The 23,901-nt window shown below is 36.6% G+C and overlaps 1 pseudogene across 1 annotated transcript in view; it reads right to left on the minus strand.

Moving 5' to 3' along the window:
• LOC307116417 (cationic amino acid transporter 3-like) overlaps positions 1 to 23,818 on the minus strand; it is a 34,810-nt pseudogene extending 10,992 nt beyond the window's left edge. The window contains exon 1 of the transcript in view: positions 23,697 to 23,818. The product of the transcript in view is annotated as a cationic amino acid transporter 3-like (transcript). The remainder of the gene's footprint in view (positions 1 to 23,696) is intronic.
• Between the last annotated feature and the right edge of the window lie 83 nt (positions 23,819 to 23,901).

The raw sequence follows: 23,901 nt of genomic DNA on the forward strand, positions 1-23,901 counted from the left end.
ATTTGAATGGAGTGTTTATATTTGATATCTAGGCAGAACCAAGAATGATGAAACATTTAAGAAAAAAAAAGCAAAAAAGAGTCATTAATCTTATAAAGTGGAACAATATTTAACTCCAAGAACTTCAGGAATAGAAAAGAGTTAATACAAGAAATATTTATATATTAAATAAATAAAGAAAGAATATAATAACAATTTAGGTATGAAAAAAAATACTTAGAATTCTGAGCAATTAGGAAAAAGGTGGCTATAATAATGATGCCATAGCCAAACAAAATTTTAGTATTATTAAAGAATAAGTTACTGAGCTGGAAGATCAAATATCTTCTCTACAATGCTGTGTGAAACAAACAAAACTAAAAGTTACTGAGTAAAAAGTTAGGTGCATTGAGGATAGATTGCCAAGTTACAACATCACTGTTACAGAACTTCAAAAACCAATAACATTCTGAGGGAGGTCTCCTGCCCCCATGGCTGCTTCACTTCCCATGCCCAGCTCAAATTGGGACCCAGGTAACAGACAGAGACTGGGCCGACAGCAGCTGCCCTCTCACTGCAACAAGAATTGTTTGAGTTGTCTGGTACCCATGGTGTGGGGAAGTGGGTTTTTGAGTTCTAAATCCATCCTAGTACCAGGAATACTCAGGGCCTACTCAAGCAGGCAAATAATCCTTTCCACTATCATTGCTAACATGTACACATAAGGAACTGTTTGACATTGAAATTGGGACTCAAAAGAACTGTTGGCCCAGAAAGAAACTCACTACAGACTGATTCATTTGCCTCTCAGCATAACCATCATTGCTTGTCTCATTTTTGGTTCTTTTAAGTGTATTTCTTGTATCACATGATTTCACTCATCTAGGGGAAATAATGAACAACATAAACTGATGAACAAAAACAGACCCGGAGACAGGGAAGCATTGATCAGACTGTCAAACCTCAGAGGGAAGGTTGGGGAGGGTGGGGAAATGGGGGAGAGATCAACCAAAGGACTTGTATGCATGCATATAAGCCTACCCAGTGGTCACACACAACAGGGGGGTGGGGGCATACGTGGGGAGGGGTTTGGGATGGGAATGGGGGGATGAGGACAAATATGTGATACCTTAATCAATAAAGAAACTAAAAAAAAAAAATAACAGAGATCACATAAGGGAGAAAAGAAAGCAATCATAGGAAAAGAACGTCTCTTCACATTTTTAAATGAAAAGAGTTGTCCAAATGGAATAAAGATGTATTTACCAAAAATGTCTAATAAAATGTTAGAATGCTTGGAGCAAATAAAAATAATTAGTTTCAGAGAAAAACAGAAAAAATGCCAAAAAAAAGAAAAAGAAGTATTATATTTTCTGAAAATATTAGGTTATTAATGACCTAAAATGTGTGAGAAAATGTTCTTTGTACACCTGGAATTCTATGTCTGGTAAAATGATCATTAAAGTGAAAATTCAAAATAAAGATTATCTGAGACATTCAGACTGCAAATGTTGAACATTCATGAATATATTTCATATTTTCAAAGAACCATTAATTGGAGAAGCTAGTATAAGAAAAACAAAGAAGAAATTAATAAAGATGAAGACTCAAATTAATTTACAATTACACCAAAAACAAAAAAAATATTTGATTCATAAATCTAAAAGTTGTTTTCTTGAAATGACTAATGAAATTGAAAAAAATGGTAATTCTTCATAGGGGAAGAAGAAATATAAACAATTAAAAGTACTATACATGGGAAAAATAATGCAATAATGTATTGAGAAGATTCTAAGTTTCAGATTATGTAGAAAATTTGTATCAATCTTTAACCAAACCATAAAAATATTTAGAGCAAGATCATCCTCCCAAAAGATAACTATATTTTTTTCTGTATTAATTTCACACATTTTTATAGCTAAAATTAATATTCTATTTAAAATATTATTGATCAATGAATAAAATGAGATATTTTGTGATACATTCTGAGCAAAACAAAAGATAGTAGAATAAAAAGGAAAGCTAATTATACACATAAACAGAGAGAGTGTTGCCCAGCTGGCATACCTCAGTGGTTGAGCATCAACCCATGAACCAGGAGGTCATGGTTCGATTCCCTGTCAGGCACATGTCCTGGTTGTGGGCTCCATCCCCAGTGTGAGGCATGCAGGGAGCAGCCAATCAATGATTCTCTCTCATCATTGATGTTTCTATCGCTCTCTCCCTCCCCCTTCCTCTTTGAAATCAATAAAATATATATATATATATATATATATATATATATATACATATATATATATATATATATATTAAAAAGAGTGACTGTTTTAATCTCCTGTGGCTGCTATAACCAATTATCACAACTTTGTCAGCAGGGCCATGCTCCATTCGGGAGGCCCTAGGGAAGAATCAGTTTTTTAGCCTTTTTCAGTTCCTAGATGCTGCAAGCATCCTTTGGTTCATGGACCCCTTCCATTTTCAAAGCCAATGATTTGGGATTTTGTTTTTTGGTAAGCAGGGTGTAAGGGTGATTTCTTTCCCAGATTCCTGTCAAGATGGACTCAAAGAATGAAGCCACTGACAAAAGGTGGTAGGTGAGAAGTACAGAAACTTTATTGCAAGCAGATTCTACCCTTAAAACTATAATCCTAAATTCGTAATCCTAAAACTCTGTCCCCCCTGGCACGAAAAAACAGAGGGGTCCCCTAAGAAGAATGGCCACTGCTCTCTTTGTCTTGAGGTATTATATATCCTGGAGACCCTTTCTCTTAATCTAGGGCCCCCGTGCTTTCCTCATAGTACCAGTTTCAAAGGCCAAAGGCCAAAGCCCAGGTGGTGCCCCCCTATTTCTCTCCCCTTATTTTGCAACATTCTTCTATCCTCTGTGAAAATATGTTTCCTTCCCCCTCCCACCCACTGATATCCAGTGGCTTTTCTTTATCCTCTGTGAATGTATATCTTCCTCCCCCTTTATCTTGCTGGTTGGAGTTGCTTTTGATCTCCCTTATGGCTCTCCCAGCTGCTCAGGCCAGAGATACCTCTGTTCTTGATTTATGGCTGCTTTTTATCTAATTTATGGCTGCTTTAATTGTTCAGGCCAAGATGCCTCTATCCTCTCTGGATCCTCCTCTCTTCCTGTCTGGCTAATTAAACTAGCCAGCTAACCCTTATCACCAACAATGGCCAGTCCAGGCTTACATTGCATCATTCTGACTGACTCTTCTGCCTTATTCTGTCATATTTAAAGGACCTTCCTGCCCTGTGGACTGAAGAGTCCTGGGTTTGATTCCAGTCAAGGGCATATGCCTGAGTTGTGAACTTGATCTCCAGTAGGGAGCATGCAAGAGGCAGCCAATCAATGATTCTCTCTTATCATTGATGTTTCTCTCTCTCTCTCCCTCTCCCTTCCTCTCTGAAATCAATAAAAATATATTTTAAAAAAATAAAAAATAAAGAACCTTCATAATCACCTTGCTCATCCCTCCACAGTCAAGGATAATCTCCTTATATTAAGATCAGCTGATTGAATAGCAATTTCTATCTGCAACCTTCATTTGTTCTTGCCAATGTAACCTAACATATTCACAGGTTCTGGGAACAGAAGGTGGACATCTTGGTGGGGAGAAGGTATTATTCTGACTAGCACATATAGCAATAACAATGTAGCATATATATACTAATAAAAGAGGAAGATGCAAATTGACCGTACCTTCGCGATGCCCACCAGCCATTCAGGAACGAATATGCAAATCAACCTAACAAACATGGCAGGTTAATTTGCATACACAGGTGCCGAGCGGCTGGGGGTGGGGCGGGATGCTTGCGTCGCCACCATGGCGATGATGCATTCGTTCTGCACCGCCTCAGCCGCTCCTGGCCTCTGGGCAACATGGGAAGGCGGAAAGGTGGCTCTGGCCTGAGTGAAGGTGGTGCCTGCAGCCAGGGGAAGGAAGGCCCATTCTTGGACAAATCTTCGTGCATCGGGCCTCTAGTATATATATACAGATTGTGCTAAATCTTTTACATTGTGTATTGAATAAGAGTGAAAGTTCTAGAGCCAGAGGACATGGAAGTTCAGACACTTACTCTAGCCATTAGCTCTGAAACCCCAGTGAAGCTGGGATTTGTGACCGGTTTGTTTGTAAAACAATCATAATAGCAGTCTCTAATGCACAAAAATTGAGAGGATTAAATGACTAATGCATGGGAATTAAACTGGCACATAATACATGCTCATGCTCAATATATATTAGATTTTTTTTTAAAATTTGGTTTCTTACAAACCAGAGGAGAAAAAAATATATTACTATATACTACTTTCATTTCCAGATTAAAAAAATGAGGCTTAAAATAATTATATAATTTCATAAATGTTGTTATTGGATGTAAGTGGTAAAAATCCATTTAGAACATAAGCAATTTGACACTTTGGCCTAGCCCAGCGATTTTCAACTGGTGTGCCTCAGAATTTTTAAAACATGCAGTACCTGACTATTTAGTCCAGGCACTGACCTCTTTTCCCTTAGATTGTCAGATAAAAAAGTGGCAACAGACAGCACAACAATAGCCATCTGGTGTGAATTAATTAAAATTATACTTAATTTTTTTGTCAGATCAGGCAAAAATATATATTTTGGTGTGTCACAAAATTTTAGTAATTAGTTTATATGTACCAAGAGATGAAAAAGATTGAAAATCGCTGGCCTAGACTCTTAATCCTGAAGTTGCAACATTGATTTAAGTGACTGGTTGTTTGCACCAACTCTATTTAAAATGCACATATTTAGCCGAAACCAGTTTGACTCAGTGGATAGAGCATAGGCCTGCAGACTGAAAGGTCCCAGGTTCGATTCCGGTCAAGGGCATGTACCTTGGTTGTGGGCACATCCCCAGTAGGGGGTGTGTAAGAGGCAGCTAATCGATGTTTCTCTTTCATCGATGTTTCTAAACTCTCTATCCCTCTCTCTTCCTCTCTGTAAAAAATCAATAAAATATATTAAAAAAAATAAAATAAATAAAATGCACATATTTAGACTCTAGAAAAAAAAATGTTATTGAAACTGAGCATATGACCTAACATCTATTTTGTTTTTTTTTTTAATTTTAATAGTATAATCTTAAAATTTTAACTGCAATTATCTATCAAAAATAAATACACACTTTTCAGACACATTTGATTGGAGTAGCCTTATGATTGAGTTCAGACAAATATAACATGAGGTGAATTGCAACTTTCAAAGTGCACGCCTAAGGAAATGGGTGTACTATCGACTTTTCCCACTTCTGGCTGACTGGAAGATTCTGCTAAGGAATCTCCTTGAGCATGTAAACAAGACACTATCCTGGTGATGACAGAACAAAAACATAGAAGACTGGGTTCCTATCTCTGGAGTATTTTCATTTGTGCCATCATGCTGGAAATAAATAAACATGTAAATGTAAAATCTATTTTTAGCTTTATATTATTATATCACTTGTCATTATATACAGAATTATAAAGAATTTGGTTCCAGAAGTAGAGCTACTGTTAACAAGGCTCAAATACCAATGATCAGTTTGGTGTCTATGTAGCAGGTCTCAAGGACACAGATGCTGCTGGCAAGAGGTCAGTTACCTTTGTTGTGCAAAGCAGAACGTGAGTAACCAGTCTTATCCACCAGACCTTTCTGTGATAATGGAAATTTCAGAAGTCAGAACATAGGCCAAAAGAGTCTGTAGCTTGAGTGGATACAATAGTAATAAAAAAATCAGAATATTGGGAAGTGTTGGTTTCTTATTAACATTTGTAGCAAGATCCAGTTACAGAGACAGAAAATTTCCAGGGGGAGATATTAGAGAATGCAGTTTTGATTACGGAGATTGTTTTAGTCCCAACCTATAATCTATTTTGAACAAAATTCTGATCATTTCAACCCTAGTGAGGTTAGTAAAGCAAACTTTTTGTATAAACCAAACCAAAGTAATAATAAGTGACTGAAGAAGCAACATTAGAAGCGAGTAAGACTGTGGCCTCACACTTTTAAACAATATCAATAAGAGCTCTTTTTTTGCTGTTTGTTAATCCTCACCCCAGGATACTTTTTTCCATTGATTTTTCTTTTTAGAGAGAGTGGAAGAGAGGAAGGAGGAAGGGGGGGAGAGAGAGAGAAAGAAGCATCAATGTGAGAGAGATACATTGCAGACACCCTGATCCAGGCCTGGATGAACCCCTAACCCAGGTACAGGCCCTTAACCAGAATCAAACCCACCACCGCTTGGTCTGCAGACCGACATTCTAACCATTGAGCAATACTGGCCAGGGCTCAATATGAGTTCTTTTGCAGGCAATGAGAAGCAGCTAACCTTCAAAATTCAGACAGAGCAATTCAGGTTTCTATCCTACCTAAGCCTTTATTTCAGACAGCCTCAAGGTTGCCTCCATGAAGTAATGGGAGATAAGGAATGCACAGAACAGGAGTAAGATAACTTTTCAGGATCACACATAACATGTAGAATATAACCTTGCCTGTGTCTTCATTTATGTACTGTACAGAAGTAAATAGACACAAAACCTACTATGTTTTCAAGGGACTACATTATCAACCAAAATTATATGACTAGCCTGCAAATCCTAAACTTATCTGACTGTCAAAATCACTCTTAGGTCCTAGAGATTGTACCAACATGAAATAGGCTGTGAAATAATTTAAACCCTTAAGGAGAGAGCATATACTCTCCAGTGGCCAACTCAACTATGGAGGTGGGGCGTAATAGGTAAGGAAGAACCTCTTTGCAATGAAGATGATGGATTGGGGAGTACATGGCAGAAAGTAGACCCCAAGGCTATGATATGGACCAACCCAGGAATCTTCTCTACTGTTGTGCAGGCGGTTGCAGGTCTCTCAGCAAGATGTGATAGGTGCTTTGGATGACTAAGTGCTATGTGTTTTCTATTATTCCTTATTCCATGTGGGAGTTTTTCTTGTAGTTATACTATTTCTATTTTATCACTGTATATTTAATAATAGGTAGGGAGAGAGAGAGACAAAAAGTTTTTAGTTTTTAGGTTGCCAGACCATGTACAGTTATGTCCATACTTTCAGTTGCTCAAATCAAAATCCTTAGTCAGTCATGACATCCTATTACCTCTACCTTCTAAACTCAGAGTCCTCATTTACCTTCACATACACTGATCCAACACTAGCCCAAACCATATTTATCTTTTAATAAAATTATTGTAATAAACTTATTACTAATCCCTCCTAAATGCTTTCTATAGTCTATTTTCAACAAATCACCCAGAGAAATAATTTTAAATATACATAAGATAATGGCATTCTGCTCAAATCTCCTCAGTGGCTTCCTAACCATTTCAATCTCATTAAGTCATTTGTGACAACATGGATGGACCTTGAGAATAGCATGCTAAGCTAAATAAGGCAGTCAGAAAAAGTAAAGAACCATATAATTTCACTTGTATATAGGATATAAAACTGAGAGCAACAAATTAACAAGAAAAACAAACAAACAAAAACTCATAGACAGACAACAGCTTGGTCATTACTAGAGGGGAGAGAGATGAGGGGGTAGTGAAGGGGGCCATATAAATGGAGATAAAAGGTGATATGATTTTGGGTAGTAGGCACATGGTGCACTATATAGACCATGTATCATAGAAATGTACATTTGAAACCTATATAATCTTAATAACCAATGTCACCCCAATATATTTAATTTTAAAAAGAAAGAAAATTTAAGTCCACTGCAAAAAAAAAAAAAGCTCTCCATAATCTGGCCTCAGTTTCCTCTTTAACTTCATCTCCTATGTCGCTCCCCTTAATTTACATGGCACAAGCCATGCTGTACTGTTTATTATACCTCAACGACAAATCTTTAATCTTTAGCCATTTCCTTCCCAGAGACACTTGTCTGTCTTAGATCCAGATGTAATTGTGTGTGTTTTTTAAATATTTTCCTGATCACAAAATTTCACCTTCTCCACATTTCAAGAACTGGTGGAGCCAACTTATGCAAGCTTATGATGAGTAATCAACACTTTGGAAATTTTTCAAGTACGTTGACATCACATTGGTAGCTTAAAATTGGTGGGAGTATTTACTCCATGGAAATTGGACAACACTACAAATCAGGATTTTTTCCCCCCAGAGCTGATTTGTAAATATTTGCCAGCATACTACTACTGATTGCCTTTATTTCCTCTATCCTTTTATAATACTCATACTCTTCTAGAAAACACCTCAACATACCTATTTTTAATGTTTAGTATTTACTGTTTGTCTTCTCTATGTAAAACTAAGCATAAACTTTTTAATTTTGTTCACTGATGTAGCTCTCTAATGCATCTCTACTTAGAAAAGTACTGATGCCTAGAAGTCACTCAATAATACCTGTGGGATAAATGAGCCATTACCAACACAAACCCTTTGATTGCAGCTAGGAGCAAGTACACCCAAAAGAAAGAGTACAATTCCATATTCCTTTGAAGTTTATCATGCTCAGTGACCATCTTATGGCCAATATGATAAGAATGTAAGTGATGTGTTCAACTCTTGCGCTATACCTATGCAGGGTAGGGCTGAGCCTTCAAACAATTTAGAGTACAGATATAGCCATGTGCCATCTCAGACCATTTGTCTGAGGCAGTGCTGATATAGATGTCAGTGTGAGATCATTAAATGGTCCTGGATCCTGGATGTTGAGGTGCTACAGTAACAGCCCTGGAGTGATAATGCTCAGATTGTTATTTAAGAGGTAAATAAAACTCTACCTTGTATAAGCCAGCGCTTCACACTATTTTTTACATTGTGGCACAGTTAGAAATGCTATCTGTATAGCACGCTGGGCAAGTAGCTGATGTATCAAATCCATCTCCTACTGGCATACAAGTGTCCTATGGCACAACTATTGCAATACTTTACTTTCTGCCAGTGTTACTTGATCTTTCTTACAGTAGCCAGACCAATAGTCTAATTAACATAGAAAACCATCCACTTTGTTGACTGATTTGTTCATGTACTCAAATGAATTGCAACTACTCCCTTTGTTACTGCATAAGATTGCATTATGTTAGAAGGGTTAGGTTCTAGTACCAGCTCTCTTCCTTGGCTAGGCTATTTTCACTCGCTGATTACTTTTTCTGTAATACAGAATCATTTCAGTGTCTCTTTCCCAGTTAATTTCTACCGATTCTTCAGGTTTAAGTTAAAAAATCACTTTCTTAGAAAGGCATCCCTGAACTCTCAGACAAAATCATTTCCCCCGATTATAAATTTTTTCTGTGCTATTTTTTTTGTCAGACTTTTTAAAACAACTTGGTTTATCTGTGTCACTGGTTAGTGTGTTTCTATCATAGAGAATAAAAGGTAATATGTCTGTTTTGCTCACTGTGGCACCTGGTAAGCATTCAATTAACATTTTATTACAAAATGAAACAATAAAATGGCACTTGCCATGCCAAGTTTTAGGTGTTCATGTGAGCATTAACTGAATTATGATACCTTAATAATAGTACTGTATAAATATAAGTATATATAACTAAGTGCCTTAACTATGAATATTGCTGGGCATGATACATTATTATGTAGAAGATAGGTCTTGTATGTTTTTATTTCATTAAATGATTTAATTTTGCTTACTTGTATGCTCATTAAAGGTGTTTAACAATAAAACAATTTTTTTTCATTATTTCATTCTCACTTTTTAAAATCAGTGTGGTTATATTTTTAATTTCTGCAGAATTTTGTTAGAGTCAAAGCAAGATTTGGGTTTGATACAATCCTGAACTAAGATGAGGTGGAGCTATTGACCTTTTATAAGTCTCCATAGACAACTTTTAATATTTGGTAAACAAGATGAATAATTTTGAGAATTAATGAAAAGCTTTGGAATATCATAATTCCCCCTAAGCCAGAGTTTTGGAACTAAGTACGTGTGGATCTCATACCAGAAGGTGACCTTTAATTTAAAACTTCCTGGTTTCATGCAATTTGAGCTCCTGAGAATTGCTGTCTACCAGCTGGTAGCAAAGCACCGTTGCAGAGTTAAAAACAATCTAACTTCATTTATCACAGTTCCTAGGACTCATTTACACACTCTTTCATTTTCTCTGTCCATCATCAAGTATTTCATTAATACTTATTTTGTTCCAAGCACTGGATATACAGTCCCTGTGTTGTCGCTTTGCCTAAAATCTATTGTGGAGAACAAACAATAAATACAAAAAAATAAAAATAAAACAAATGCATAACATAAATATGGCAAGTTCAGAAAGCAGTTCTATGAACAAAATTAAAGGGGACAGAGCATGATTTGGAGTCATATTTCTGCAAAGACAATGCAAAGGAGGTCACTGCTTGTTCTCAGTAAAGTGCATTTTAGCATTTTATTGAATAGTCCTACCTAATAATAGACAAATATGCAAATTGACCGTACATTCGCTATGCCTGCGATTGGCCAGGAGGCGCAGGGGGGCGGGACTCGGGGTGGCCGGGGTGGACGATTGGGCCAGCAGGATGCTGAGCTCGCGTTGCCAGCGGCGGCTCGAGCTCAGCGTCTGTGCCATGGCTGTGCTGCGGCACAGAAGGGGCCTCTGGGGGCAGCGAGCTCATGTCCCACTGTGGACTATCAAAAGCGGGGGATCTGGGTACCTGTCTGCTCAGGTACCAGGCCTTTCAGAAGCCTCCGCCGCGCTGGAGGCTTCTGAAAGGTCTGGTGCACCAGCAGACAGGCACCCAGCTCCCCCGTGATCGAAAGCGAAAGCGTGTAGGGGACCCTACACATGCATGATTCAATCATGCACTGGGCCTCTAGTCATTAAATAATTGCTAAGTATGTAAAGGAATGTATGCATATAAAATATGTAAGGCAATTATTGTGTAAAGATATGAATATGCAGAAATGAGCAAGTTATGTTTGTTAGGATATTGTGAATTTTAGAGTCAGAAAGTGATTCAAATAATACTGGAATCTCTGCTTCTTTGGTAAAATAGGAAAAATAGCTAAATTCATAGTATTATGATGATCCTTTCATGGTTTTATGTATATAAAACAGTTAACAAAATAACTTGCATATGCTAGTACATACTTTTAAATAAAATTGCTTTTTCTTTATGGGGTTTACTATAATATAATGTCTCACATGGTACAAATATTAAGTATTTTCCCAAAGGGAAAAAAAATGTAAAGAATATAAATTGAATATCCTGACTCCCTGTTTTTAATATCTTAAACATTATAAATAAATTAGTGAAAAGTTATTTCTAAAACTTTGTAAAAAGAATATTGGTGGGAATGATGGTTGGTTTTTATTTATTCAGTTTTTCTATGTTTTCCCTCTGGGTTTCAAATTTTTGAGTAGCACACTTAAACAATGATACATTGCCTTATTCAATCCATGAGAAGAGGGCTGTATAGTTTTAAATTGGTCCCAATGGAAGTAATAATAGAGTCCTTGGGGAATGTGGTAACAAAAAACAGAACAGTTATTCTTTGGCCATATCTATGATTCTAAGCAACCTGTTTGTGTCTAGCATGCTTAGTAAGAATATATATGTATACACATATATACATATACATATACATATACATATACATATACGTATACGTGCATATTGAAATATATATGGAAAGGGATGCTTTTTAAATAATGATTAATAATGACATCTAGAAATAGTTTCAAAGTATAATTGAGTGCCTTCTCATTTATATCAGTAATTTCATTATAGACATAGAAAGGAATACTGGAAGTATGTGTGTGTCTATGTGTTGTATGTACACACACAAAAATGTGGATATAGGTAGTCAGGTAGATAAAGATATGCTGTAAGGATAGAGATACGTAAGGCCATACATTTGCACATAAATCTAACATAAGCACACTGAACAGCACTAATTTAGATTTACAAATATGCATTTGTGATTTTAGCAGACCATTAGTCAATATTCTGTTGAGTGAAATATAGCCAAATGAGAACTTCAGTTTATGAGAAAGTCTCTCTGGTTGACATAACCTAAAATTAAAGTGATGAGTGTGAAGATATTTTGACAAAAGCTGGAAAAACAAAACCAAATATAACTATTCTGATAGTGTAGGCATCTATATTCATGTTATTTGTGCTCCATATTTTAAAAATTCACAATGTGTAATCATGCTTTTCTATAGTAATAGCTTTTTCTTTCCTCTCCAAAGAAAGTAATGATTTTTAAAAATCAGAATGAAAAGAAACTTAAAAAACAAAAGCTTTCAGATTTAGTACTGCAACAATGCCTTGCTTTGCCAGATGTTTACTGGTTAAGGGTTAAAGCAATCAAATAAGCAATCCAGAAGACTGATGCCTCCCTATGGAAAAATGTCTTGTCTGTTTCTATGATCAAAGAGAGAAATACATATCACGTGAACGATAATGAGAGTTAAGTATTGTAAAGAAATTGATATATTATTTATAAAGAAAAGTAATTGACAATGAATTTGAAATAAGCACCTTTTCAATGGTAACATTACATGTGTTTATCACTGCTCAGGAAAAAGGGCAGGAATTAGAAACTGCCAGGCATAAAAACATATACTAGTGCTCACCAGAATCATGCAGAGCTGTTGACCTTATTATGCAGAAATTGTGTCCATCAGACCTTTGATATTTCTAATACCTACAGTGATTAAAAGAAAACATTTAGTTTTTCAAAAAGAATGGGTGAGTTAGTCTGGCTGCGGCATCTGCCACTCCAATGATCACCAGGGTTGATTCAGCAGAACTGGGTGCTAGACCAGTGTCCCCATCCTCCCTCACTGCTCCATGTGCAGCACCTCTGAAGCTGTCATCTAGGTCAATGGTGAGGACCTTCTGGATAGAGGAAAAAATAGTTCTACTGAAGATTTCAAGTGGAAAATTTGAAAATTGATGCAATTCTTTTAGGCCTAATTTTTTTATTTGTGAATTCAAGAAAATACTTGGTTTTAATGCTCAAGACAAAGATATAGAAGCATAATTTTCCTCTTTTTAAAGAGCAAAAATTAAATTCTCATTAAAAATAAAAAAGTATTAATTTTCTAGATGTAATTTACTTACAGGATATTTTTCCTTACATGATATTCTTCTACTATCCCCCCTTTCTTGATTTAAATATTAGGAGGCTTTTGAAAATTTTATAATGTAGTCTTGATGGCTTTTAAATCTTAATTTTTTGCACTATAATATTACTGTTTTAGGTTCATTACATGGTGTGCAATTTTATCATGAGATGAAATACCAATAAAAATTTTAGTTAACACTTTAGGAACACCTTTTTGTCCAGTACCATTAATTTTTCTAGCATATTCGTTTGTTTCAACTAGCCAATTTAAATTTGCCTGAAAACTTGACTACTATTTTACTGTCAAATTTATTACTCTAACAACAATCTTATTTTACCCTGTAAATATTAGTGGAAAGGATTATTTGCCTTCTTGAGTAGGTCCTGAGCATTCTTGGTGGTAGGCTGGATTTAAATATTGTAAACCCATTTCCCCACACCATGGGTATAAGACAACTCAAACAATTCTTGTTGGAGTGAGAGGGCAGCTGCTGTTGGCCAAGGGTGGGGGTAAAGGGGAGAGATCAACCAAAGTACTTGTGTGCAAGCATATGAGCCTAACCAGTGGTTAAGGACAACAGTGGGGTGGGGGGATGTGTGGGGAGGGGTGTGGGATGGGAATGGGGGGATAAGGACAAATATGTGATACCTTAATCAATAAAGAAATTTTAAAACAAAAATTAAAAAAATATATTTTTATAAAGTCCAAGTGAGTCATTGCATCTATCTTTATAGTGCATACATGAGTTTAATTCAGCTGTTCAAATATAAAGGCAAGAGAATGAATAAAAATTATTAAGAATACAGCAAAAAATGAATTAAAAGAAAAATAGAAATTATGTTTTAAATAACAGCATTATTATATTCCCATTATGCTATTAATGTCAGGAGTAGTTGCCTTCATTATCCTTTATATATTCACTCTTTGCTATTTTTCATATCATAATCCCAACCCCTCATATTATAAGTTTTAATCAAAGTAACTAACTTGTCTTTAAGGAAAATAACCCACAACTTTAAGCTGCTTTGGGGGAACTATTTGTCACGCATAAACATTTTAACAAAACCGCAAGGACCATGAACCCACATAATAAAACCCTCTATAGTCACACACTTCCTTTTATACTTCCTGAAATAGGCAAAAATGAATAATTGCAATATTATTATTTTTAACATAACCCAAATGCATAATTACAATATTAAACAGAATTAAGAAGCAAATGGCTGGGACAAATGTGCCTTGGTATCTCCCTCTCTCGCAGGATAATTTGAGTTTTTAAATGTTAAATTATAGCATCAAGAGAGCAAAAGTGGATGCTGTCAAACATCACACCAGGCTGGCCTAGAACAGGTGTATTATACTCTTCCACATGCTATTGATTAAAGCAAGTCACAAGGCCAGCCCAGATTCAAAAAATGGTAAAGGATCCCAGTTCTTGAAGAAAGAAGTAGTAGTAGAATATAGTGATGGGAGAAATGTTGGTGAACATCTTTGGATGTTATTGCAAAAGATGATCAGAAAAAGATTAACAAAACAAATACTCAGTCATCTCTCACCTGATAGGTCCTTTTTTTTTTTCCTCAACAGAAATCACCAAATGATCAGAAAAATAACATCTGACTCCCAAATACTGCTGCCACCAATGGTGAAGCCAAATTTAGACTAGAATAAAAAATAAACTTGGCCAAAAAAATAAAAATAAAAATACTGAATCTGAAGAAAATACAGAATGAAAGAGGCAGCAGAAGTAAAATTCTTTTGCTGTTTGTTATTTACTCTGGAATCAAGAAAATACTTGCCTGGACTTAAACAGCCCATGAGATGTAATTATGGGACTATACAGTTTAATTGGCTCTAGAAGATGAGTCCATACGGACATCTTACTGTTAAAGGATACTTTTTTTAAAGCTAAAAACTCTAAAATAAATAAGTAGAGTGAACTTGTGTCAAAGACTTATTTAATTAATAAATAAGAAACCAATAAAATGACAAGACTGTGTTTAGCCTTATAGGTTTTTTATTATATAAATGAAGGCACTCTATTTAGAGAACTTATTTGCTGAAAATCACGTGGGCAGTAAGTGTTAGACATGGGAATAAGATCTAGAACAAAGTCTCATTTCACTGCACTTTCCCCCACATGAGATAATTCCATTATAAAACAATTTATTAAATAGTCCATATGATATTTAGCTGAAATCATCAGCTCTGTAACTTCTAATCTTTGATCCTGGATGGGTTGTTAGAACTAGTACATCTTGAGGAACCAAGATGGCGGGATAGTTAAACAACTAAACTGCCGCCGCGCACAACAATTTCAAAAATACAACTAAAAGACAAAACATCTACCACCCAGAACCACGGGAAAGCTGGCTGAATGGTAGATTTACAACTAAGAAGGAAAAAGAAAGGAGAACAAACGTGGAAAAGCTGAGGTACGAAGGCGCTCGAAGTGGGCTGGTGGCCGGCAACTGGGCGCGTGGCTTTTTTTCCAAGCTGAAGGGAGATAAGCTCCCAATCACTCTGAAATCCAGTTTCTGGGGACACGTCGGGGACCCAGACACCTACGGGGAGAAGCTGGATTCTCGGCCATCGGGTCAGAAAGTGAGAGTGACTTTCTTGCAGAGGTGCGCCCAGCAATCAGTGTTTACTGTGCTGGAGCACGGGATGCGAGGACTTGGAAACGCGGAAAGGCAGAGACGGTTGATGGCAGCCATCGCTGTTTGCCACGCCCTAGCCTAGTGACACCCTGAGACCCCGCCTCGCCCTGAGGCCCTGCCCCGCACATTCTAAAAACCCGCCCAGGATCCACACAGCGGCTTTTGCATATAAATGGCCTTTTCTGTGGAAGCTTAACCAAATAAACTACAGCTCCAGTCAGACTGCTCCAAAACCGCCAAACCCCAAGCAAAGAGGAGAAAACTAGTTCTTGCTGTAGCTCCTACTGGGTGGCCTCAGACAGTAGCTGACCTGCACTCCATTGGAGATCCAGAATCTAGGGTATCTAGTGGTCGGTGTGAAACGTCACCAGATTTCAACCACTCTCATAAGGGACACATTCAAGAGGCAGACTCAGTGAATTCCAAAGCCCTACTGGAACAAGTCCCGCCCCATAAACGTGTCTCCAGCACAGCAATTCTTCCGTTATAGACACAGCGGGTCCTCACAGCCAATTGGCCTGGAGGTCAGTTCCTCCCAGTGACACCATCAACAATCAAGACTTAACTACAACAAGGCTTTACACACAGTCCACAAAGGGGTGCACTAAGAGCGTCCACCTCAGGTAACTGGGAGGCTGGCCCATTGAACCAATAGGACACCTAGTACACAAAGCTATCCTTCCAACTCAGGGAAGCAGCGAAAATGAGGAGGCAAGGAAACAGATCCCAAATGAAAGAAATGGAGGAGAACAAACAAATGGACATAGAGTTCAAAACCACGGTTATAAGGTTTTTCAAGAATTTCATGGAAAAGACCGATAAATTTAATGAGACCCTCAAGGATATGAAAAAGGACCAACTATAAATTAAACATATACTGACTGAAATAAAAAAATATTATACAGAGACCCAACAGCAGACTAGAGGAACGCAAGAATCAAGGAACACAAAAGTCAAAAATTTGGAATACAAAGAGGCAAAGGACACTCCTCCAGAGAAGCGAGAAGAGAAGAGAATTCAGAAAATTGAAGATAGTGTAAGAAGCCTCTGGGACAACTTCAAGTGTACCAACATCAGAATTATAGGGGTGCCAGAAGAAGAGAGAGAGCAAGATGCTGAAAATCTATTTGAAGAAATAATGACCGAAAACTTCCCCCACCTGGTGAAAGAAATAGACTTACAAGTCCAGGAAGCACACAGAACCCCAAACAAAAGGAATCCAAAGAGGACCACACCAAGACACATCATAATTAAAATGCCAAGGGCAAAAGACAAAGAGAGAATCTTACAAGCAGCAAGAGAAAAACAATTAGTTACTTACAAGGGAGCACCCATACGACTATCAGCTGATTTCTCAACAGAAACTATGCAGGCCAGACGGGAGTGGCAAGAAATATTCAAAGTGATGAATAGCAAGAACCTACAACCAAGACTACTCTACCCAGAAAAGTTATCATTCAGAATTGAAGGGCAGATAAAGAGCTTCACAGATAAGAAAAAGCTAAAGGAATTTATCACCACCAAACCAGTATTATATGAAATGCTGAAAGGTATTCTTTAAAAAGAGGAAAAAGAAGAAAAAAGTAAAGATAAAAATTATGAACAACAAATACATTCTTATCAACAAGTGAATCTAAAAGTCAAGTGAATTAAATATCTGAAGAACAGAATAAACTGGTGAACACAATAGAATCAGGGGCATAGAATCAGAGTGGATTGATAATTCTCAGGGGGAAAGGGGTGTCTGTGTGGGGGGTACGGGAAGAGACTGGACAAAATCATACACCTATAGATAAGGACAGCAGGGGGGAGGTAAGGGCAGAAGGGAGGGTGGAAACCGGGTGGAGGGGAGATATGGTGGGGGGGGGGGGGGAGGAGAAACAATTGTAATAATCTGAACAATAAAGATTTATTTTTTTTAAAAAAGAACTAGTACATCTTTCTTGTGTATCACGTTTATTAACCTAGCTTATGTTTTCACTAGTCTTTCTGTAAGATACATTATATTTTTTTCTTTGCATTAATTCTTGGATCAGCTAAAAGCATTAGATCTTACTGTATGTAAGCTACTATATTAAAGCTATGTGAAATTTTTGCTTATAGTAGAAAAACCTATACATGTATTTTTATTATTTTTACCACACTTGTGTATCAGTCAGATTTCTTGATTGCAAACAAAAAACAATCGACTCTAGCTAATCCAAGAAAACAAGAGATTTATTGAAAGACCATCTGACCATTCAAAGAATCCATGAGAAGCTGCAACAGGAGCAGGAGCAGCAGCCAAGATCAGGCCAGGGGAATACCCCGGTTGGATTGAGAATTGGCTGTTGTTGCTACCAGTGAATACTACGGTTCTGTATACTGCTGCTTGGCAGTTTATTACAATTTAAAATAAATATCCATTTGTTCTTATATGATTGCATAGTTTGTTTGCAATATTCACTATACTGAGTTGGAGCAACTATTGCCAAGCTAGATCAGATGCCTGCTCCATAGGACCAAGGGATACATAAAACCCATTTCAACTTCCATACAGGGAGGCAGAAGTCTCAATAGATGCCCCTGTCCCCAATACAAAGTGGGAATGAATGCATTTCAGATAAAAAAAATAAATGTCCATTTTCTGGAGAACTAACATTCATATATATTTAGTCTTTCACAAGTATATTTGAACATAACAACAATGAAAACAAGGCCCCTGTAAACAAAATGCAAACATCCTTTCTAAGGAGAACAATAGGAATTCATTTCTGTATCGATCTCCAATTTCAGGGTATCAGCATCTCCTCTACTTCTGTTAAAATTACTTCTAAATATTATGCACTTCATGAACTAATTTGTAAATATATCCAGCATTGGACATTGTTTTTATATAATATTGACAGAAAAAATATGAGTTAAAACAGAACTATCCATGATATAGCAAGATGAAAGATTGACAAAGGTTTGACAAAAGAGTTCTTGTTCTTGCTACTGGTCACAAAGCAATAGCTCTGATGCATAACTCCCCTTTTCAGTGTCCATTGCATGTACTCAAAATTTGTTTTGATATAGAAATGACCATTTCTGCATCTTTCAATATTTTTACAGTGATGGTAACATTCAATTTCCCTGTGATTGTGGTATTGCTTTTAGTAGTATCTTGTTGGTCAAGGTTCCTTTTCTGTTAAGACAAACCTAAGTTTCATTCTGAGGGATGAGAGCCTTTATCTAACCTATTGTCACCTGTATAAGTTTACAGTAGCCTTCCACTATAACCTAGCACTCTCTATAGCAATATAAAATGTTCTCACCTAGATGCTTCTAAACATGTGTTTATTAGATAGAGTATCACATACTTTGCTGTTAAAATCACTATTTTTACCAGTGAGAGGACACTATTGATAATTACACTCAACAGCTAACTATAGTGATTATTCTGAGCAATCTAGGATGTATTTTAATTCAATAAATAAGTCATTACATTATTCTTTACTGGATCTCTGTATGATACATAAGACTCAAACTCTAAAGGCATCAATTCACTGATTTACATCTTTTGTTCTAGAATATGAGAAATGTTTTGTTAGTATCTGAAGATTGTGGTGCTAGCATAGATATAAAAAACAGGGGCAAGAGTCATTCAGAAATATAGTCTCATGCCTCTTTCTAAAATCTCCTTGTTACTAAATGTCAAGTCTTGTGTGAGAGAAGGTGGATTTTACTTTGTGCCTTTATTATCTGCTTGGATTCATTTTTGTCCCTACAGAATTATTAAGGCCTGATAAGCAAGCCTGCCTTAGGCAAGGTGTACAATATACATCTTATTCAAAGGAGGCAGTTTAGGTCCTATGGCCAAATGGTGTCCCATTCTCCACTGGGCCATGTAGCAAGACAAAAGTTATTTCTCAAACATCAAGCTTTTAGAACTATCCTTTATTTCATCAGCCAATCCAGAGAAAAATGTGTTTTGATATGGAAATGACCATTTCTGCATCTTTCAATATTTTTACAGTGATGGTAATATTCAATTTCCCTATGATTGTGGTATTGCTTTTTTTAAAAATTTTATTGTTTAAGGTATTACAAATAGTAGTACATATGTCTCTTTTTTTTTTTTTCCCACTAACCTCCTCCCGGTCACCCCTACTCCACATCACTTGCCCTCGTCCCCCCACCCCCAGTGTCTTGTGTCTGTTGGTTGTGCTTATCTGCATGCATACAAGTCCTTCAGTTGATCTCTTACCCCCACAACCCTCTCCTATCTTCCCGTTGTAGTTTGACAGTCTGTTCGATGCTTCTTTGCCTCCGTCTATTTTTGTTCAACAGTTTGTAATGTTCTTTATTATCCATAAATGAGTGAGATCATGTGGTATTGCTTTTAGCTTACTGTTTTTGTAGAGATAGGAAGTTATAAATGCCCCCATGTGACTTTTTGTCTCATAATTCATAAAATAATTATATATAATTACATATATATATATACATGGGTGCCCACTAGGCGACAGGCATTGTTTTTGATACTGGGAGAGTGGGGGAGCAGCATAAAAAAAGACAAACAAATCCCCTCTTCTCATAGAACTTTCTAGGGAGGGTAACATTTATTAGACGCACACATTCACAAAGAAAATTTTCAAACAGCTTTCAGTAAAATAAATAAAAATAAAACAGTGTGATATAATAGTTAGGGTACAGGGACAAAAGGTGGGCATCAGAAAAGGCCTCTTTAAGAGTGTGGCTTGTTCCCATAACTGCAACTTTGCATTTCTGCTGAAGACTGAGCAGAGCCTCTGTGTGGGAGACTTAGCCAGCTGTGCTGGGTCTGCTTGCTTTCTGGCTGCCAAAAGAACCTTGAAGTTTCCATAGTGGTAGGTAGGCCTCAAGTAAGGTCAGGGATTGGAGGAGACTCAGAAAATGAAAGGGAGGTAGACTCTTGCTTTGAAGAAAACAGTTCTAGAAATTTACTTCTTTGTACCTCATTTTGAACTTAGGTTAACAATTTGAAATAAAGGTTAAATGAGGTAAAACACATTTAATACCTTGGCATAGTTCAAGGCAAATAATATTAGATAAATGTTGGCTCTAAATAATATTATAATAATAGACAATGATCTTGAGAAGTTATGTGCTCTACTACTAGTCATCAAAGATACATTTTAAACTTATTTTATTCATGTTTATTTTATTCTTATATTTTCCGTTTGAATGGGCATTATTCTTTCCAGATAGAACTTTATATTTTGTCTAGCATATAGTGTGTACACAATAAAAAACAAATATATAAATGAATAAAACAAATGACAATCCATTGAATGTCAGAAAATATCAGTGGCCTTCTACTTTCTCCTGTTTCATCATCAGCATTTTACCATTGATCCCAAAAAATCAGAGCAGTCCTTTTTAATTCTTTATCTTCTAACCATTTCCTATCTTTCTGTTTTCACCTCTTGTTTTACCTTTAGCTTTCCTTACATCATTATTAGATGTTGTATATTATTTTAAAATTCATCTTTTATATTGATTTCCTCCTCCTACACTTTGCACATGCCATTTTTTATACCTGAGCCTTGCAAAGAGCTCACAGTGTGGTCCTGTTCATTTCTTTAGATGACTCATAGATACTTTTGGCTCCCATATGTATTTTGTGACAATACTATCAAAATGTTATTTGTGTGTGGTTTCCCATTTCTTATAGGTCATCTTCTATTTTCAAAGTCTCTGCCCATGGCTTATATTTATTTTTATGGATTTATTTAGACTTAAATTCTAAAATTCAAAGGGGCATTTGCCTGACAAAACTTAGTAATTCCCTTTCTTTGCAAGGAGAGCATAATTCTGGGTTGGGGAAATATTCTTTCATCTCACCATTGTAACATCTTACTACCTACCCTTGCCTCACATGTTTTTCAGAGAAATTAATTTTTAGTTGGAGGAGGGATGAAAACACTCCTATGAATCTAAAGCTTTTAATTTCCTACATTGAACTTCAAACTCACTATTCCATGCCAGGATCTTTCTGGTAGAGTTGAAAAGTACATTTATTGTCTATCAGTACAATTTGCATAAAAATATTTTGGAACTTGACATATTTATAGCACACACTTACTGAATCGCCTCAACTGCCAAACACCACAGAATTCAGTACATGTGCATTCTGCTTAAGAAATTACAAGAGAATTAATGACATAAAAATAATAAGAAATAGAAATATTCAAAGGATGCAGAGCTGTATATTGCCTGCACATACTGTGCAGTAAAGCTGTTGGTTTTCATGTTGCATAAAATGACAAAATCTGTTTACAGTTTGCTTGCCTTGGCTCATGCTCTAGAGTGTAAAAAGTATATATTGTATGACTGAAAGGAAGAATTTGGAAATTAGGTAAGGTCTGTAGCACCTGTTCTGTAAAGAGAGGCTTCCCCATTGATGTTCAATGTGCTGAAATATTTTGAACCCCTTGGAGACTCATTGATGTTCCTGCAGTCTGAGGCATCAGCAGTAATCATGAGTGTCTCCTTTCATTTGTAAAGTGCTCTAGCCAGAAAATTAAGCTGCAAGATGAAGATCTTGCTTCAGTGATCCATACTCTTGACATATTCAGCCTTTCAACCTGGTGTATTTCAAACTTCTTTATTTGAATCTCTCCAGGGAAGCCAGTCAAAGAATAAAAATGGCTCATAAAATAGCAGACTGCTTTTTGGATTGAACAAACAGCATTCTGCAGTGATTTTCTTTACCCTTTGCTCATTGCCAGGACACTTCCAAATATAGGAAAGCCCTTTCTTCTCATTTTCAAAGCATCACACAGGTGAACCCCAGCTTCTTCAAACAGCATGAAACCTCACATCATCATATCTGAATCTAGATGAGCATTGAACCAAAATGACACAAAATTCCTAGAGTCCCGGGTATTGGAAGTTTCTATTAAAAGGGCATAGGAAAAAAGAGAGAGAAAAAAAGCCATTCCTTACACACTAAAACAAGTACCACAGTGCAGTAGTGACTTGAAACTCCTGGTGTACTACATATAAATTACTTATTTAAGAAATAATTTTAAGGCCAATATTTTATATATATACTAGAGGCCCAATGCATGAAAATTCATACAAGAGTAGGCCTTCCATCCCCCAGCACTGGCTTCCCTCCAGCACCCCAGACCCAGGCTGCTTTCCTCCTCCAGCCACCTGCAGGCACCGGGGACCCGGCTTGGCTTCCCTCCGGCCCTGGCTTCATCAGCAAGGACATATGGAATGATGTCCGGAAGATGTCCGGTCTAATTAGCATATAACCCTTTTATTATTATAGATATAAATTTTAACTATATGTTAGTGTTATATATAACATATATACATGTAAAATATTAAAAATAATAAAAAATAAAAATTAAATGTATTATTATATGCTTTTATATGATAGGCTCAATTGTGTCACATCTGTACATATATAGAAGTCTATCTACTACTACACTATTGACAAAAAATGAATGATCAATTATCTTAGGTTATAAGCAATTAATATGGAAGCATTTCTGAATATATTCTCTACATCAAAATGATGCTAGGCCTTAGCAGGTTTGTCTCAGTGGATAGGGTGTTGGCCCTTGGACTGAAGGGTTGAATTCCGGGCAAGGGCACATACCTGGGTTGTGGGTTTGATCCCTGGCCCATGTTGGGATGCATGCAGGAGGCAACCAATTGATGTGTCTTTCTCACATCGATGTTTTTCTCTCTGTGTCTCTCCCTCTCTCTTCTACTCTTTCTAAAAAATCAATGGAAAAATATCCTCAGGTGAGGATTAATAAACAAACAAAAAAAACACAACTATGCTAGGCACAGTGATTTGTATCAATACAAAGGGCTGAGTTGTTAAGCTGATTTGTGCAAAGTATGAATTTTACCCACATCAAGCTTTATAATGATTTTAAGGATACAGGATAGAACCAAGTAAGCGTGTAGCCTTTCTTTTATGCAAAAATGCAATCGCTTTCCACGTGTTTCTTTAAGAGTACCTTGGCATTTCTCTCAGTTCTAGGACATGGGAGCTGCTGGGTTTCACAGGAAGACTTTCCAAGATGTAACGAGAAGCTGCCCTTAATTTATACCTTTGGCAACAAGCTCCATCAACATTCATCTTGGGTCTTCGTGTTATGAGAGGCAAGCCTGAGAATCAAACTCAACACTTTCAGATTATAAAGCATAAAGAAGGAAGAGCTT

This window comes from Cnephaeus nilssonii (genome assembly GCF_951640355.1).
Source record: "Cnephaeus nilssonii genome assembly, chromosome: 1".
NCBI lineage: Eukaryota > Metazoa > Chordata > Mammalia > Chiroptera > Vespertilionidae > Cnephaeus > Cnephaeus nilssonii.